Source organism: Hyperolius riggenbachi, chromosome 8 (genome assembly GCF_040937935.1).
Source record: "Hyperolius riggenbachi isolate aHypRig1 chromosome 8, aHypRig1.pri, whole genome shotgun sequence".
NCBI lineage: Eukaryota > Metazoa > Chordata > Amphibia > Anura > Hyperoliidae > Hyperolius > Hyperolius riggenbachi.
In genome coordinates, this window is record NC_090653.1 from 109,276,775 (window position 1) to 109,290,396 (window position 13,622).

The 13,622-nt window shown below is 40.2% G+C and overlaps 1 protein-coding gene across 4 annotated transcripts in view; it reads right to left on the reverse strand.

Moving 5' to 3' along the window:
- The window catches only part of FGF13 (fibroblast growth factor 13), a 553,717-nt gene that overhangs the window by 265,785 nt on the left and 274,310 nt on the right, over positions 1-13,622 (reverse strand). The window lies entirely within an intron of this gene.

Here is a 13,622-nt window from a genome sequence, read left to right on the forward strand (position 1 = left end):
AAAACATGACATCTTGGTAGTTCTGGCTAGAACTCTATTCATAGGTTGAATTTTAAAGTGGTCCTTCCTCTGTGCTCTAAAAGATAAGCAACAGCATAATAACCTTTAAAGAAAATATTTTATTTGTTACAGATGATACAAATCCTGCAATAAGTCTGCAGTGTGTCTACTTCCTGCTTTCATGGAAGCAGACACATAGTTAACTTCCTGTGTTTAAATATTAGCTGCTCTGCCAAGGCAGCCTGCTGACGCAGCTGAGAGATCAATTTACAGCTGTGATTAGTCACAGATGAGGGGGGAATTAGACTAGACTAGGCTGCACTCTCTAAATACTTACAGGGTACATTCTTCTCTGTTTTTCTTCTGTTCTGTGCAAGAAAGCAGCTCCACTTTAAATGAAACTAGCTAAGCCGAGGGTGCAGCAGGTGACAGGTACCCTTCAAGTGCTTAAAATACTTCAGCATATAATGCATTTAGTAACTAGAATACCCTTGGATAGGTTTCATTGTTAGGAAAAACGTATTTTTTTGGGAAATCAATTTTGCCCAAGTGGAAATTTTCCAGCCCAGAAAAAACCTGTGCGCCATTATTTTGTATGGCTATCATAATAACTCATTATCGCTACTTCTTTTCGGGACATGAGTAAAATATTCGTAGAACCATTTAACTGCATCAGGAGAAATTAAACATAATTTGAAGAAAATGTAATAAGCATGCACTTAGAAACAGAAACAGTGAAACCAAATAAACATCAACGTAATGTGGTGCGAACAACAATAAATAAAGGAATTAGCCAACTCTAATATCAACATGCAACAGTGTTTAAATAAACATCAGTGCTGTTATCAAATTGCAAATTAACTTAGAGGGAGTCTGTTTCTTTTTTTTTTTGTATAGCTATAAGAAACATTGCAACCCTGTTTTTACCTCCTTCATTTAAACGCAGGACTAGCAAATAAAATATTTAGAGACACAAAGACACAACAGAGGAATAGTGGAACAGTAATAGTACAATTCGCATAGTCAAACACAAAAAAGGAACACACAAAAAGCAGGGGAAAAAAATTAAAGCATGTCTTCATAAAGTATAATAATAAATAAAACAGCAACAATAATAACTAAAATAACACCACCAGCAGCAAAGCAATAATAATACAAAATAGGAATAATAACTTTTTTCAAAAAAAAAATCTTGACTATTTTTAAAAAACTAGTCCTTACATTATCAGCATCATTGTCATTATAGTCAACATCAAGCACATTATTATCATCAGCATCATTTTTATCATCATTGTTATGCAAGATACAGTCTGCTCACAAAGGGCTGGCTTATGTATTAGTTCAAAATATTTTTTCCGTTTAGTGCAATACCTCCCAAAAAGTCCACACTAGTAAAATGCTGGCTCACACATTACATATTCACTATGCAGTTTTTAAATATACAGCAACCCAAAATCAGCCAGTATCAAGTAGGAGAAATATCCTGAAGATTCACCATAATAGGACTTGGCCATACCAGAGAACAGACAGGAGGCCGGTTTGCCAGCAGTGTGTGTAGGTGCTATTATGTCTAGCAGACAGAATAAAATAATGAAAAAACCACGCAGCAGAAGGCAAAATCGAAACTGCAGATTTTATCTATAGAAGCCTCTAATGCTTTCATCCTCAAATTCTTGCCTTGCCTTTTTTATTTATTTATTCTTACATTGGTTAAAAAGACGAACACAGAAATCTATATAGAGAGAATACCACTTTTACGGTTAATATCTTGTATTCAGACTAATAAACCTATAGCTTTAAATGACCTTTCAATCGGCTCAAATTAATAAATTACAATGGCTCTGTGAAGCTGAACCCCCCTACATCAGCACATATAAAAGTTCCATCATGCTATGTTTGTGCCCATTTCTGCGTAAAAAAAATAAAGTTAAGATTTGTGTTATTGTCTGGGGCCACTAACTGACAAAACTCTCCTAACCAATTCGATCAGATTGACAGGCTGATTTAATGAATCTGATGGTGTGTGTGTGTGTGTGTGTGTGTGTGTGTGTGTGTGTGTGTGTGTGTGTGTGTGTGTGTGTGTGTGTGTGTGTGTGTGTGTGTGTGTGTGTGTGTGTGTGTGTGTGTGTGTGTGTGTGTGTGTGTGTGTGTGTGTGTGTGTGTGTGTGTGTGTGTGTGTGTGTGTGTGTGTGTGTGTGTGTGTGTGTGTGTGTGTGTTGGTGGTGTTAATTGAGTATGTTAATTGAATGGATAAAACTATAAAATAGACAATTGTCTGTGTTTTTATTTATTTGGTAGGCGGGAAGGGGTTGGGGCATGCTTCTGACATTTCCACAGTTTTTTCAACAAGAGTACATTCCTTGTCTATTATATTCTTAAAGTTGGCTATATTTTGCACACAGAAAAATTATACTTTATAATTAGCAATAATTCTTATCGCTAAATCCAAAGGCCATTATTCCATACTCATCCTTCTCGATATGTCATCAGCCGATTATTTAATACTGATGACCACACCTTTCTCCTACAGATACTTTCATCTATAGGTATAAAGGATCTTGCTCTCTCATGTTTATATTCCTATGGCTCTGGAAGGTGTTTGTCTTTTATTCGATCTCATCTCCCCATCCTTTATCTGCGGGGGTACCTCAAGGCTCTGTCCTTGGCCCCTTCCTCTTTTCCATCAACATGCTCATTCTTGGCAGCTTAGTCAATTCATTTGGGTTTCCATACCACTTACGGTATATGCAGACGGTAGGCAACTGTACCTCTCAGCCCCAGATTTTAACTCCCTTCTCACATATGTTCCTGACTGTCTGCTATATCCTCTTTCATGACCTCTCATTTTTTGTAAATTACTATGAGTAAAACCGGACTAATAATTTGTCCACCGTCTCTGTCCACTTCTCTGCCTGATGTAATAATAAATGTTAATAACACCCCTAGAACTTCAGCTCCCAAAGCACAGTGCTTAATGATAATATTTGACTCTCTCTCGTTTATTCCTCACATTCACAACCTAACCAGCTCCTGTCATCTCCAACTCAAAAACAAATCTCGCATCCAACCTTTTTTTCACTTAGGACACTACTAAAATGTTAATACATGCTCTTATAATATCCTATTTGGACTACTGTAACATACTTTGTGGACTACCAATTAACAGACTGGCACTGCTTCAATATGTATTTAACTCGGCTGCTCATCTCATTCATCTTTCTTTTCACTCTTCCTCTGCTGCTGCTCTCCGCCAAGCTCTTCATTGGCTACCAATTAACCAGAGGATCCAGTTCAAACTCTTAACCCTAACCTACAAAGCTCTCCACAATCTCTCTCCGTTGTACATCTCCTCATTAGTTTCCAGATACCAACTCAACCGCAATCTCAGATCTGCATATTACCTTCTATTGTCATCTTCTAGAATTACCTCCTCGCATTCAGGTGTACAAGATTTCACACACGCTTTACCCCTCCTCTGGAATCCTCTGCCTTATCACATTTGTCACTCTCCAACCTTTGATATCTTTAAAGGTGGCCTAAAAACCTAAAAACTCACTTTTTGCAGTCAAGCATATGCTGTACCTTAAAGGGAACCAGAGACGGCCAGAGAGGGAAAAAGGAAAAAGCTTTTATACATACCTGGGGCCTCTTCCAGCTCCATAAGCCTGGATCGCTCCCACACCGCCATCCTCCGCTTCCTCTATCGGCGGTACCGGGTCCCGTCCCTTCCGGCGGACGCGGCCAATTGTCCGCATGCACAGGGGCTCCCTCCATACCCTTACACATGCGGCTGCGCAGTACGGAGCAGCACACGTCCGGGTATGGAGGGAGCCCCTGTGATGCGGACAATTGGCCGCGTGCTGCCGCCGACTGGCCGGAACTACGGGACCCGGTGCCGGCGGTACAGGCAGCAGGGGACGGCGGCATGGGAGCGATCCCTGCGTATGGGGCTGGAGGAAGCCCCAGGTATGTATAAAATCTTTACTTCACTTCATCTCTGGTTCTCTTTAAGCCAGTTCCCCATTTGACCTCTGGCCAAGTTGTACTCCTCCTACTAGATAACCTAAACACACTGCCTCTAGGTATGAATATTGTACACTACCCCACCTCTTGTTCCCCTATTCCTTTAGATTGTAAACTCACAAGAGCAGGGGTCCCTCACCCTTTTGTGTTTTGGATTTTGTTACACTTTTATTCATATTAATTATGTCACTGTTATTACCTATTCAGTACTTTGAACTGATTCTGTATTTTGTGCCAACTCTGTATTTTGTACATTGGTGTATACCATCGTTTGTATTATTTTGTACCCTATGTTTGTTTTTTTTACTTTCTACGGCACCACGCAATATGTTGGCGCCTATAAATCAATAATAATAATACATCTTATTCGTATCATCGTCACTAGACATATAGATATATTCATAATATTAGGTTTTAAGTTTTAAGTTAAAATAAAAATTTCAGCAATCCTTTCTTACAAGACATAAATACCGTACTTCTTTTTGCTAAGCTACAGTTTTTGCTTTTCTCGCTCCTGAACATAGAGGGCGCCAGGACTTCATTTTTATCCATGCTTCAATTCATGAAAAATGCTTCAAAATCGACTCCTGGCAAATAACATCATGTATTATCTGGAATTTCGTGTAGCCCTGCATTCCGGTATCAAAGTCTACCACGCTAAATCCATCATTAGATCATTTCATAGGCAAGACTAATAAATCTATTAGTATGAGATAGCTGAAGCTGAAATGTATCACTGTTAACTACATCTTTAGTTCTGTCATGTGATCTACAGATTGTTTGTTTACTGAGAGTTCTATGCACAGAAGGAGGTACTGCATAGCTCCCAACTGTCCCTCTTTCGGAGGGACAGTCCCTCTTCGGGAGCCCTGTCCCTCTGTCCCTCTTTCTTCTTCATTTGTCCCTCTTTCAGGACTTTGTCCCTCTTTCTATGTAAATATATGTATTTCTCTACTAAAATATGTGTTTCATTGACTCTAAACTTTATTCCCATCCTTCAAATTGATATATTACTAATTTTAAAATGTTCATATGAAAGAAAATGAACCAGGATAGAAAGGACCAGTGTGGTCTGAATTATAAAACAACATATTTTTTCATGAAATCTTTATGGTATGCGTGACTAGGGGTGTGACGGGGGCATGATCAGGGGTGTGGCTTAAGTGTCCCTCTTTCTCATCTCAAAAAGTTGGGAGGTATGTACTGGTTGCTTGGCAGTTGGAAAAAGCTGTTTCCCACAATGCAATGAGGTTCACAGACAGCAAAATGTTGGCCATGGCCCTGAATCACACTATGGGAGGGGTTTCATCACAATATCAGCCATACAAATGTCCCTGATAATCTAATTGAGAAAGGGTAAAGATTTCTTGTGGGAAAAGGGATATCGGCTACTAATCTGGTTAAAGTTCAATCCTGGGTTAAAGTTCCTCTAACTCCTGGCTGTAAGATTTTCATATAAGTGATGCATTCTGTGTGCTCTGCATTATGCATATAGCATAGCTCCCAACTGTCCCTCTTTTGGAGGGACAGTACCTCTTTGGGAGCCATGTCCCTCTGTCCTCCTCATTTGTCCCTCTTTCAGGACTTTGTCCCTCTATGTAACTATATATATTTCTCTACTAAAAAAGTTTCCTGTTTCCATTGGTGGTACATTTCCTCTATGCATTGATCAGGGTTGTGGCAACATGGCCTGGCAGTATTCTGTGGCCACAGAAGCGTGGGGCTGAGCTGTCAGGGACTGCAAACTCATTGATTAATCTAGGTAAGAAAGGGCAAGTATTGATTCTGGTGGTGGGGGAGGTATAGGGGGGACATGGGTGTTGGACTGGTTTTATGTTTCTGCCTGGATTAAGGATTTAATACATGATTGACTTTTAATGATACCCAGTGTCTGGATCAGGTTAGTAAATAGTACATCAGCGCTTTGATAATCCTGTTATGTCCATTAATGATCTGACACACTTGTTCCAATTACATCTGAAATTCTGCGCACAGAGCTGACGGGTCAGAAAAGGATATCACCCTCTTTCTCTTCACCATCTATGCCTCTACAAAGCAGCACAATCTTATAATATAAATGACAAAACATGACAAATTTGCTGTAATCATCGGTGGGAAAATGAAGTATTGACTGATCCCGCTTAAGTCAAATAAAAATGATGAGCTCAGAGCATCCAGATGCATAGAGCCCCTTCTACAATCTGCTTCCATCCTGCCTGTGCCGGGCTCTCCTAAATCTGAAATGTTATTATCGCTGTGCGTGTCCTCCAACCTTCCATCCTGCCGACAGCAAGCTTACATATGCCTCTCATTTCTTAAACCCTTCATTTAACTGCGCTTTGTGAAACTTGCCGACATTTCGCCATTTCAGAACATTTGCCTGCCATTGTCCATTCTGACATTTCACTAAATCTGCTCCACTGGCTTTAGAAGGAAAATCTGTGTTGCTCAGGTACCCGTAATAGATGAATCCCCAGTTATTTTCGGTGTGGTAGTCCGTCTACGTGATCGAATATGGCTGTTCAATGAGGTTAGTTTTCATATGAAAAAAAAAAAAAAGGATTGAACGCGAAAGACGAAATACAAAAAGAAACATGATGCCTTCCTGAAAATAAGGTTTTATATTTTTTCCAGTCCTCTGTCCTGTCAGATCTATATGCTATTTTGACAGCTTTGTCTTAAATCTACCTTTTTAAAGCAGTAGGATTAGTCATACTATGCCTGGGGAAAAAACACATATATAAGTAGATAAATACTTGATCTACTTACATAACACGTGTTGTATTGGCCAAGTTTTGATTTCAGTGAATGTTATATAGTAAATGAAGAGAATTCTGTTCCTGGTGGGGGCCATGTCTTTTGCACACAGTTTAGGCTAAATCCTGATGTCATTTTTGCCCTTTACTTTTTTCTTTTGCCCTCCAATCGCTGAGTCACCTCCTCCTTGCTTATAAACACAAGTGAGCAGAGGATTGTGTTTCAGATAAGCAGCTAGGTAGGGAAATAAATGGAAGAGGAGGAATATATTATAGATAAAAAGAACCCCCAGCATGCAACTGTTTGGCACTGACTACTAAAGGGCCAGTGCTCCTTAAAGGATACCACAACTGAAATGTGACATAATGAGATAGACATGTGTATGTACAGTGCCTAGCACACAGATAACTATGCTGTGTTCCTTTTTTCTTTCTCTGCCTGAAAGAGTTAAATATCAGGTATGTAAGTGGCTGACTCAGTCCTGACGCAGACAGGAAGTGACTACAGTGTGACCCTCACTGATAAGAAATTCCCCTTTTTTACCTCTTTCTTGCTCTCAGAAGCCATTTTCTGCTAGGAAAGTGTTTTATAGTTGGAATTTCTTATCAGTGAGGGTCACACTGTAGTCACTTCCTGTCTGAGTCAGGACTGAGTCAGCCACTTACATACCTGATATTTAACTCTTTCAGGCAGAGAAAGAAAAAAAGGAACACAGCATAGTTATCTGTGTGCTAGGCACTGTACATACACATGTCTATCTCATTATGTCACATTTCAGTTGTGGTATCCTTTAAGTATGTGATGACTTCCAACCATAACAGCAGAAAAAGTTTTGAATGCAGGATTAGCATCTTTATCACTTATTTACACCCACACCAGTTGCTGTTGAAATTTGATTTTTATGATGACAATCCCGCTTTAAAAAGAACCCAAGGTGTGAGACCTATTAAAGCTGCCATATTTATTTCCTTTTAAATAATGCACATTGCCTGGCAGTCCTGCTGATCTTTCTGGCCAGTACGGTCTAAATCGCACCCCTGAAACAAGCATGCAGCTAATTTTGTCTGATTTGTCATAGACATCTGATCTGCATGCTTGCTCAGTGCCTGTGGCTTTAAGTATTAGAGGCAGAGGATCAGCAGGACAGCCAGGCAATGTGCAAGGCAAAAGGAAACAAACATGTCGAACCTCGGGTTTCTTTTAAAGGGCATCTGAAGTGAGAGGGATATGGAAGCTGCCATCGTTATTTTCTTTTAAACAATCCCAGTTGCCTGGCATCCCACTGATCTTTCAGGCATTAGCAGTGTCTGGAACAAGCATGTGGCTAATCCAAAAAGACTTCAGTCAAAAACACCTGATCTGCTTGCTTGTTTAGAGTCTATGGCTAAAATTATTAGGGTGCATACACACATCCAATTTTGATTGTCCAATGATTGGCCAGTTTTACCACTTTCATGTAATGTGAGAGATTACCTGCACAATATGTTCATGGTATTCAAGCTCTGTTGGCCCTTACAGTATAAGTGGTAAAATCGGTCAATCAAAATTGCATGTGTGTATGAACCCTAAAACCTGGTACATATATTGAATTTTTATTAGCCAATTTCACTACTTACATGTAGTATAAGGTACAACAGATTTTGAATACTTTGAACAGATTGTGTAGATAAACTCTTATACTACATGGAGGTTGAAAAATTAGTCAGTTATTGGCTAATCAAAATTGAAGATGTTTACCAGGTTTTAGAGGCAGAGGATCAGCAGGACAGCCGGGCATTACCCCCTCCCTTCAGGTGTCTTTTAAAGGAAAATTTGGGATTTTTTTTTTTTGTTACAATGTATACATTTTTGTTAGGATTGGAAAGGAAAAACTACAACTTTTTATGTTTGTTTAGAAGATTTCATTTTTGTCCTTTAAACATACCTTGGGGCTTCCTCCAGCCCCATCCCTTCGGATCGCTCCCACGTCGCCGTCCGCTGCCCGCAGCTACGAGAACCGGGTCCCCGCACTGACGTCATCGAAGCCAGGCTACACAGGAGAAGTGCGCCCTCTACGTATCTCACAAGTGGCTGCTGGAGAGATACGAAAACAGCGCACTTCTCCTATGCTCGACTGGGTCCGACTGACAGCAGTGCGGGTACCCGGTTCTGGTAGCTGCAGGCAGCGGAGGATGGCGGCGTGGGAGCTATCGGAGTGTATGGTGCTGGAGAAAGCCCCAAGGTATGTATAAAATGTTTTCTTAATTTCATCTCTGGTTCTCTTTAAAGTACCCCTGACATGGTTCACAAACCCCCCTCCTACTTTAATATTGTTTAATTACTGGTGCTGTGACTAGCACAAAGCACCATCCTCCCCCCTCCTGTGCCCCCTGTAGTCCCCTTTCTGCTCTGTCATACTCTTCGACTGAGGCAGAACGTTGATTATGTGCGGGCAGATACGCTGTGGAATAAAACTCTGACATAGAATTCAATAAAAATGTGTTTTTCTACTTTTTATTAACCATAAAGTTAACATATTTGCTTTTGTGCACAAGTAATATTGTCTGTTTACAAATTACAAGGTCCCAAAGTAGTTTATCTGCTTTTAAGGCTCCCATTGCATTTTATTCATAGATTTTAATACATAGATACAGCAGCTATCTAGTGACAATTTTTCATTTGTCTCTGCTTTTGAGCTCAGTACATTTCCATTTCAGCATGTTGCTGGCTGTAACTAAGTATAGCAACTGAGGAATGTAAACAAAAGTTAATGTTATCACCTCTTCGGATGAGGATCATAAACTGAAGGAGCTTTCCACTGCAGAAAAAGGTGTTGTGCTCAACTGTTTGAATGCTGTTCTGCTACAATTTTTTTTTTTCTGGTAGTAGATCTAAGGCTGTAAATAATATTTTAGAGCAAATAAGAAATGCTTCAGACGACTTTAATTTTGAAAAGGATTCCATTGCTCATAGAATTATTTCAGATACTAATATTCAGTAAATGTACTGTATATTATACAATGGATATGGCTGATTTATATTTGTTTGGGGTCCTTACTTGATTTCACATAGTAAAAAGGAAATAAAAACGATGTATATAAAACAGTAGGTAACGGTTTCACTATGCCGACAGAGCTAATTAAACGCATGCAGGCTACGAGAAAGTATTTTGCTTATAATTTGTCAGTGAACAGAAGAGACAAGTATTAACTAGCTATCTCTGTCTTCCAAATTTCCAGCTATAGGAGCGTAGCAGCAGCTCTCTGTGCTGGTTAGGCTAGAAGATACTGCAATGCAGCACATGGAAACATACTAATACTTAGGGCTCTTGTACACGTCCAAAAACGAATGCTGGGCCATTCTGTAGAGCTTTGTCTTAGATAAGGGAGTCCTAATTTCATTTTAAACACAATTGCTAATATATCAGGGGATGATTTCTCAAGAACACCAGTATAGTTACATAGTTATTTTGGTTGAAAAAAGACATACGTCCATCGAGTTCAACCAGTATAAAGTACAACACCAGCCTGCTCCCTCACATATCCCTGTTGAGGAAGGCGAAAAAACCCTTACAAGGCATGGTCCAATTAGCCCCTAAAGGGAAAAATTCCCTCCCGACTCCAGATGGCAATCAGATAAAATCCCTGGATCAACATCATTAGGCATTACCTAGCAATTTTAGCCATGGATGTCTTTCAACGCAAGGAAAGCATCTAAGCCCCCTTTAAATGCAGGTATAGAGTTTGCCATAACGACTTCCTGTGGCAATGCATTCCACATCTTAATCACTCTAACTGTAAAGAACCCTTTCCTAAATAAATGGCTAAAACGTTTTTCCTCCATGCGCAGATCATGTCCTCTAGTCCTTTGAGAAGGCCTAGGGACAAAAAGCTCATCCGCCAAGGTATTATATTGCCCTCTGATGTATTTATACATGTTAATTAGATCCCCTCTAAGGCGTCTTTTCTCTAGACTAAATAATAGCATCTCGAGTTTTTATTTCCCTTTTAATGCATCCCAAAATTTTGTTAGCTTTAGCTTTAGCTGCTTGGTATTGAGTACGATTATTTAACTTGTTGTCAATGAGTACTCCTAAGTCCTTCTCCAAGTTTGATGTCCCCAACTGTATCCCATTTATTTTGTATGGTGCTAGACCATTAGTACGTCCAAAATGCATGACCTTACATTTGTCAACATTGAATTTCATCTGCCATGTATGTGCCCATATAGCCATCCTATCCAGATCCTGTTGCAATATGACACTATCTTCCTGAGAGTTGATGATTCTGCACAATTTTGTATCATCTGCAAAAATAGCAACATTGCTCACTACTGCATCTACTAGGTCATTAATAAATAAATTGAAGAGCACTGGACCCAGAACAGACCCCTGTGGGACCCCACTGCTAACAGTCTCCCATTTTGAGTACGATCCATTGACCACAACTCTTTGTTTTCTGTCCATTAGCCAGTTCCCTATCCATGAACACAGACTCTTCCCCAGTCCTTGCATCCTCAACTTTTGCACCAGACTTTTGTGGGGAACAGTGTCGAAGGCCTTTGCAAAGTCCAAGTATATCACATCTACAGCATTCCCAATATCCATATTAGCATTCACTACCTCATAAAAGCTGAGGATATTAGTCAAACAGGACCTGTCTTTAGTAAACCCATGTTGATGCTGAGAAATAAGATTATTTTCTACTATGAAGTCATGTATAGTATCTCTTAGTAACCCCTCAAATAGTTTGCATACAACTGATGTTAAACTTACAGGTCTATAATTTCCTGGATCTGATTTTTTGCCCTTCTTAAATAATGGGAAAACGTGGGCTGTACGCCAATCCACTGGGACTCTGCCAGTTGCAAGAGAGTCACAAAAGATAAGATAAAGGGGTTTATCTATAACTGAACTTAATTCCCTTAGGACCCGAGGATGCATGCCATCCGGGCCAGGTGCCTTGTCTATTTTTAATTTATTTAGTCTTGCCTTCACTTCTTCCTGCGTTAAGTATTTAATATTACAGTTAGAAGATTGAGACTCTTCCGCCTCTGTAGTTTGCAACAGTGCTGTTTCTTTTGTGAAGACAGAAGCAAAGAAAGCATTTAATAACTCTGCCTTACCTTGGTCATCCACCATTGAGTTCCCATCCTCATCCTTTAGGAGTCCTATACAGTCAACCTTTCTTTTTTTAGAGTTAATGTAGTTGGAAAACTTTTTTGGGTTAGATTTGATATCCTTAGCGATTTGTTTTTCAGCTTCAATCTTTGCCTGCCTAATTTCTTTTTTACAATTTTTATTGCACTCCTTATAATTGCTTAGTGCAGCCTCGGTCCCCTCCTGTTTTAAGACCTTATAGGCATTCTTTTTCCTCTTCATTTTATCTTTAACCTTTCTATTCATCCATAGAGGCCTTTTTTTATTCCTAGACATTTTGTTTCCATATGGGATATACATACTACAGTATTGATTGAGTATAAGTTTAAAAGCTTGCCATTTCCCTTCAGTGTCTTCCCCTTGTAGTACATTATCCCAGTTCACCAAACTTAGTGCCTGCCTAATTTGAGTGAACTTTGCTTTTCTAAAATTCATAGTTTTAGTGGTCCCGCTGCCCCGTGGCCTATCAGTCACCAGATCAAACGTTATCATGTTGTGATCACTATTTCCCAAATGTTCTTGAACCTGCACATTTGATACATTATCTGGTCTATTAGAAATGATCAGATCCAGTAACGCATTCCCCCTAGTTGGTTCAGTTACCATTTGAGTCATATACAATTTGGTTTCAGCTGTTAAAGATAGCAATAGGTAATAGCATGGCCCTCCCATTCCAAAGCAGGTGGTTTTGGTGCACAGCGCTGGCCAAGTAGTGCCTGATCTGATCGCGGCTATAGCACTAATGTTATAGTCCGCGGCCTGTGCAACTGGTAATTTGGGTGCTGCTGATTGCTAGACCACAAATGACGTCTCCCTCCGAGTTGCTACGATTCAGAGGGGGAATAGTACTTAAACCAGCCAGGAATTTAAGCAGCAGCAGGGTGAGCCCTCATTCGGCTTACCCTGCACCCAACTTGCCAACGGCATAATAATATGTATGCCCCTATTCACCTTAACTCACACCGAAACATCTGGGAGCAAAACTGAAGTCCTTCTGATCGGAGAGCAGCGCATGACAACAAAACAACTTAACTTGCAGTCTTCACCACTTGGAATATGAGGTACAGATCTACACACCTCTGATCATGTGCGTAGCCTGGGAATTCTAATTGATTGGGGTTTAAACTTCAGAACTCACCTCTCTGCTGTGGTGAAATCATCCTATTTTCACCTGAAGAACATCGCAAAAATCAAGCACCTCATTCCCCCCAGAATATCTACCAACCTTAGTTCATGCCTACATTACCTCCCGACTGGACTACTGCAATGCTCTCTACACTGGCCTTCCAAAAAAGGACTTGTACCGACTACGGCAGAATACTGCTGCCAGACTGCTAACCAACCAACCCCGTAACTGCCGCATAACACCAGTCCGGCACTCCCTTCACTAGCTACCTGTAGAATTAAGGGTCCTATTCAAGATCGGCCTACTGACATTTAAATCACTAAATAATCTGGGCCCTGAATACATGAAAGAAATGTTGCGGCTGCGTAGCAATCCTCGCAATCTCAGAGGTACAGGTCCTAATAGTCTAGTCATACCCAGTGTCCACTTGGAAACTTTTGGTCCCAGAGCCTTCTGTCATGCTGCTCCTACGTTTTGGAACGTCTTACCTCAACAGATCAGGACAGCTCCATCCCTGGAAGTGTTTAAATCCAGACTGAAAACCCACCTGTTCAGTTTGGCATTTGCAGAATTATAACT